The sequence below is a fragment of the Sapajus apella genome, unplaced genomic scaffold, assembly GCF_009761245.1.
Source record: "Sapajus apella isolate SASKATOON/1434 unplaced genomic scaffold, GSC_monkey_1.0 scaffold18, whole genome shotgun sequence".
Lineage (NCBI taxonomy): Eukaryota > Metazoa > Chordata > Mammalia > Primates > Cebidae > Sapajus > Sapajus apella.
The window spans coordinates 13,917,470-13,923,469 of record NW_022436958.1 but is presented as its reverse complement, the minus strand read 5'-3'; the positions used below and the strand labels follow the sequence as shown (position 1 = coordinate 13,923,469).

The 6,000-nt window shown below is 38.5% G+C and overlaps 1 long non-coding RNA gene across 1 annotated transcript in view; it reads right to left on the bottom strand.

The window, feature by feature from the left end:
- Window positions 1–931: 931 nt before the first annotated feature.
- The window catches only part of LOC116556987, a 31,531-nt gene continuing 26,462 nt past the window's right edge, over window positions 932–6,000 (bottom strand). Inside the window, exons 3-4 of the long non-coding RNA XR_004271298.1 lie at window positions 4,285–4,375; window positions 932–2,556 (exon numbers count right to left, since the gene is read on the bottom strand). This is a non-coding gene — a long non-coding RNA (uncharacterized LOC116556987). The remainder of the gene's footprint in view (window positions 2,557–4,284; window positions 4,376–6,000) is intronic.

Here is a 6,000-nt window from a genome sequence, read left to right as displayed (position 1 = left end):
AACTTCGTTTCTACTAAAATACAAAAATTAGCCAGGCATGGTGGTGTGTGCCTGTAATCCCAGCTACTCAGAAGGCTAAGGCAGGAGAATTGCTTGTACCCAGGAAGGTGGAGGTTGCAGTGAGCCAAGATTGCACCACTGTACTATAGCCTTGGAGACAGAGTGAGACTCTGTCTCAAAGAAAAAAAAAATGAGAAAGAATTCATGATTGATTAACAAAATATCAAAGTTACATAAAAATAGTAAAAACTAGCTATGGCAAGGCCAGAATTTTAGTGACATGAATGAGATGAATTCATGCAGGTGCAGAGTCAGATCTCGTCTTCATCCAAAACACTGATTCTTTTTCAACATTAATTTTTTCATTAACTTTTATTTCTGAAAATATTGGATCAAAATATTCTATAGCTTAATTTCTGAAATTTTGGTGCCCTTTTAATTTTGCTCTCAAAGTAAATACCTCAATTTTTTTATTCTAGTGTTGAGTCCCCTCTTTAATCACCTCTTCCTAAATTCTACACCCTAGGATCAATGGTAACAAGCGAGTTTCCTCAGTGTAAAGAGCCGCTGGTTCCTGGGAATGTAACAGTTAAGAGGATTCACATCCTCTGATTTTCATTCTTAACAGCATTTTTTTTTCTGAATTCTTTAGGCAAGATTCAATTGCAACAAAAAACTATTTTTTACTTTTTTTCTTTTCTTTCTTTTTTTTTTCCTTGAGACAGAGCCTCACTTTTGTCATTTGGGCCGGAGTGCAATGGTGCGATCTCGGCTCACTGCAACCTCTGCCTCCGGGGGTTCCAGCAGTTCTTCTGCCTCAGCCTCCCAAGTAGCTGAGATTACAGGCACCTGCCTCCATGCCCAGCTAATTTTTGTATTTTTAGTAGAAACGGGGTTTCACCATGTTGTCCAGGCTGGTCTCGAACTCCTGACCTCAGGTGATTCACTAACCTTAGCCTCCCAAAGTGCTGAGATTACAGGCATGAACCACTGCACCTGGACAGACTATTTCCATAGTAAAGCAATTTCTCTGTCCTCATTGTAGAGGAAAGTTTTGAATCTCATGTATGGTCACATTATAGCCTTAAATATATTCACATCCTTCACAATGTGTGTCTTCATTTTGAGTTAGAAGAATGTTAGCCATACTCAGAGCTTCTCTCTAGTTTCTATATGAAGGACATTATGACACATCGTTTACAATCTTACATCTTCATACACTAAACATGTGCTTTCAGTTCAGCAACCTACAGTGTCCAGGAGCAGAACGATGCTGAATGGTGTTCAGTACACATTCCTGCATTTGGCATTTGTCCCTCTAGAGTTCCCATGCTTCTCCAACAGAGTTTCCTCTGGGCAAGTCAAGAACCACATAAACACTAACATGGAATAATGTACTAATTTCAAAATATGGCTTTAAGGAGCTCTGCTACTACAAGTTGGGCAGTGTTGAATTGCCAACTAATCCTGCTGGGCCTTGGTTATTACAGTTGCAAAGTGAAGATATTATAATAAGTGAATGCACACGAACTGTCCAGCTCTACCATTCCGCTTATAATATGGGATCTTGCAGGTATTCTACTATTTATGAAACAAATTTTACATAGGTCTGGCTAATCATACCTGGGAAAAAGTCTTGTAAAGTGTGGGCTATTAACTAAGCACATTATGTTTAAACAAGAGTTTTGCCTAGCCAATTAAGGCTGATATTTAAAAAACTACTACCTTGATGTCAAAGAAAATCAAAGTCAGATAAGTGCGTTGATCAAGACGTATATTGAACATCAGTGTCTACTTCAAATTAAAAGGATAGAAAAACAACCCTGGCAAGTTCCCCATTACTAAATAGAGTCTTTGCCTTTCCTCCTTTTTTTCAAATTATTTTTGCCAATACTGTCAACTTCACAAAACTTACTGTAGAATTTCTCCCATTTCTAGCACTGGTGATCCTATGATTCTGCAAAGAGTAATGAAACTTCATAACTAAAAGCCTTTTAAGTCATTTAATTTGAGACTTAATTTCTTGCTAATTTATTTTTGTCCAAATTAAAACCATCTGGGTATGCACTAGGATGAATTTGGTACTTGTAACTATTTGAACACAAGCTTTTGTAAATAAGAAACTCTTCTCAAGTGGTGAGTGACTATTGCTTGAATACATATAATGCAAACATATTATCAGGGCTTTATTATTTGACTCAGAAGAGAGTGTTTTCCCTTTTCTTGTAAGTAAAATAATGATACATATCCCACCATATTAAAGCTTAAATAAAGTGGTAGCCAGTGGAGTACAATCTCTAGAAGTACTTGTTTGGAAGCAGGAGATCCAGATTCTTCATAGTCAGCACCAGGAGCAATGAATCCAGGGACCTGGTGTACTTCTCAGGGTACAGCAGTGCTTGTGTGTTTAATCTTTCTTTACCTTAACTTGGGCTCTCCCAGTCCTGTGAAGGAAGGTTGTCAAAGAGCAGAGAAATGGCCAGGAGGCATGCACAAGAAAATCCTTGCATTCCTGAGCAGATCATGATTTCTTTTCCACCTGGGTCATGTGGCTGTCTGCAGAGGGAAACAAATACATGTACAGGTATATTGAACATACATAGATATAGAAATATCTAAAATGGGTTATTCCTTTAAATGTGTGTAAGGTCTCTTTACTTAAAAACACTGTTGGCTGTGCATGACAGTTAAAAGGCAAGGTCGTAATTGATAAAATCTGTCACATTAAATGCTGGAAACTAGAAGATATGCTTGGTAATTTCCTGGAATTTACTTTTCTACAAACTGTTCCAAGGAGTAAACCTTTCCTAAGCTGATCTTCCTCAGTTGTTGGTGAAAGAATATTAAGTTAGGAAAGATCTTTCTAACTTGGCATAAGCAAGGTCACTGGCTTGTCTTTACTACCTGAAACCTACAAGCAGGTGGAACTCTGCTAATTTCAGTTGCACACAGTGGTGCTACTGTGTCAGGTACAAGAGGATTCTCCTCTTCTCCTTTCCCTTAGTGCTTTAATGGAAACAGCAACATCTTCTAAGAAAAGGTTTGATTTTTTTCAATCTGCTATTCAGATAATAAAAATAGAAACCATGTTATTAAGAAACATTAATGACTAAAATGTACTGGAACAACCAGTATATCTACCACCTGAATTGTCTGTCTTTGAGAGCTCTGCTGAAGTTCATGTTCTGGGCTATGTTAATCAAAGGCCAACCACATTTTGAAAGTCTAAGAATACAAGGTGATTAGAAGGCTTCTCTTTTGACAACGAAAATGTAAGTATGAAGGAATTATCAAGTTATTCACATGCCATCTCCTCTTCTTAGGATTTGTATAAGACATTGTAATGTAGTTTGGATGTTTGTCCCCTCCAAATCTCAGGTTGAAATTTGATGGCCAATTGTTGGAGGTGAGGCTTATTGGAAGGTGTTTAGGTCATGGAAGAGGGATCCCTCATGGATGGCTTGGTGCTCTCCCCATGATAATGAGCTCACAAAAGATACAGTTGTTAAAAAGAGTCTGGAAACTACCCCCTCTCTCTTGCTTCCTCTCTCGCCATGTGATACATTTGCTCCTTTTCCCTCCCATGACAACTAAAAGCTTCCTGAGGCTTTGCCAGAATCAGATGCTGGCACCATACTCCTTGTACAGTCTGCAGAACCATGAGCCAAAATAAGACTCTGCTTTATAAATTACCCAGTCTCAGATATTTCTCTATAGTGATGAAAAATGGAATAAAACATATCAATGTAATTTCCTCAGATAAAAAAAGTAAAATCTGATTTGGAAGTCAGTTTGTACTGTGAGATTTTTGTCAAATAAATATATTCAAATAAATAAATTCAAATCATCCATAAAATGGGTATAATAATAATTTACCTCAGGATTATTTTTAGTAGAAATCATCAAATAAAAGTTGGTAATCATCTCTTACCTTTAATTTTTCCTTTGCACTTATACTGTAGTTTAAAGTTATATCACATCATCACAAAGAAAAAGCAAGAAATATAATGTTAGTGAGTCTATCAGTCATGGTCTAGTCAGGAAAACAGAAATATTCTGAATATTTCACATAGAAGTGATTTTTTAAAACATGGAATTGGTTGCAAAGATTTTCATTGAGTGAACTAAAGGGAAAAAAAAAAAGCACTATCCAGAGTTCAGAAATATGCATTTGCTATTGAGGTTGCTGTCAATGCCACTGTAGCGTGTGGTCATCTGCCACTCCTTCCCCTGCTATTCCCAGATCTGCTGACTCTGCTGGAAGTCATAGTCACCCATAGTCACCTGCAATGGTTGACTCTTGCTCCCACTGTTGGCCAGAAGCAGAAACACATTCTCTTTCTTTGTCCTTGCAATCATACTGAAATGCTTCCTACTGGAAAAATTTAATAGGAACTAATTAGAAAGAGAGTTTTTGGGAATGCAATTGCAAGATTCCAGCCTCCTCAATACAGAATAGGTCACAAAAAGAGAGGAAGGAATGGCTGAACACCAGCAGGCGTTACCTACAAGAATAAATAGTCATGTTAGTTATCACTCTAGCACCAGGAAGCTGGCAATAATTCTGTTTCAAAGAGATGGACTGTGGTTATTTTCCCTTGCTTGCAAAATCACATGTAAATACCACAAAAGGTATAATGGAAGTGAAAATGAGAACAAAATCTGTGATGGTTAATTTTATGTGTCAAGTTGACTGAGCCACAGGGTGCCCAGAGATTTGGCTAGACATTATTCTGGGTATGTCTATTAGGATGTTTTTGGTTGAGATTAACATTCGAATTAGTACACAGGGTACAACAAATTGCCCTCCCTCATGTGAGTGGACCTCATTCAATCTGTCAAGGTCTAAATACAACAAAAGCCGGAGTAAAAGAGAACTGGCTCCTTCTGCCTGATCATCTTTGGGCTGTGACATAGGTCTTTTTATGCCTTAAGCCTCAGACTTGGACTGGGACTGAAACCTACACCATCAGCTCTCCTGGTTTTCCAACTTGTTGACTACAGATCTGAAAATGTCTCATATTCTATAATCACATAAGTCAATTCCATAATATATATATACATCTATAAATACATAAATATATACATATATAAATGTATATATAAATACATAAATATATATATGCACTTTATTACTTAACTCTAAATTTATTATATGTAAGACATTTATCAAAGGAAAGTTTATAAGAATGAGTTCTTCTTGGTCCATCTATTGGTCTTGGCAGAGAAAAAAATTCTGGCTCAATTACTAGGATAAGATTTAGAAGAATTAGTCTGGGCATTGTGGTTCACACCTGCAATCCCAGCACCCTGGGAGGCCAAGGCAGACGGACAGCCTGAACTCAGGAGTTCAAGACCAGCATGGGAAACATGGTGAAACCCCATCTCCACAGAAAACACAAAAAAAATTAGCCAGGCGTGGTGGCACAGGCCTGCAGTCCCAGCGACCCAGGGGACTGAGTTGGGAGGATCACGTGAGCCCGGGAGGCTGAGGCGGCAGTGAGCTGAGATCAACACACCTCTGCGTTGCTTCCAGCCCGGGTGACAAAGTGAGACCCCGTCTCTAAACTTCAGTGTGATGTAATGATGGTCCATTTTACTTCACTTTATGGCATGGGAAGGGTTTCGTTGTTTGGAATATGGTTTTCTTGCTTGAAAGTCTGGCCACCAATTAGCTGAGTCCTCTACTCAGGATATCACTAGGCTGACCTCAAGGTACTGGTAGGGGCTACTGTCACAACTTCAACTCCAGGGTCCTCTTCTAAGCTCACTAGTTTCTTGCAGTTATATGATCAATAACTATTCTCTTGCTTGCTGTTTGCTAGGGACTACACTCAGCTGCTAGAACTTACCTTCAGGTCCTTGTCCTACAGCCTCTTGCATAGAACCTCCCACCACACAGTATCAGTTGGGGTTCTTCAGCTAAACAGAACAGAGAAGATATCTTGGTACTGTTTAGCTGGAGAACCCCAACTGATACTAATACAGAATTCATTCATA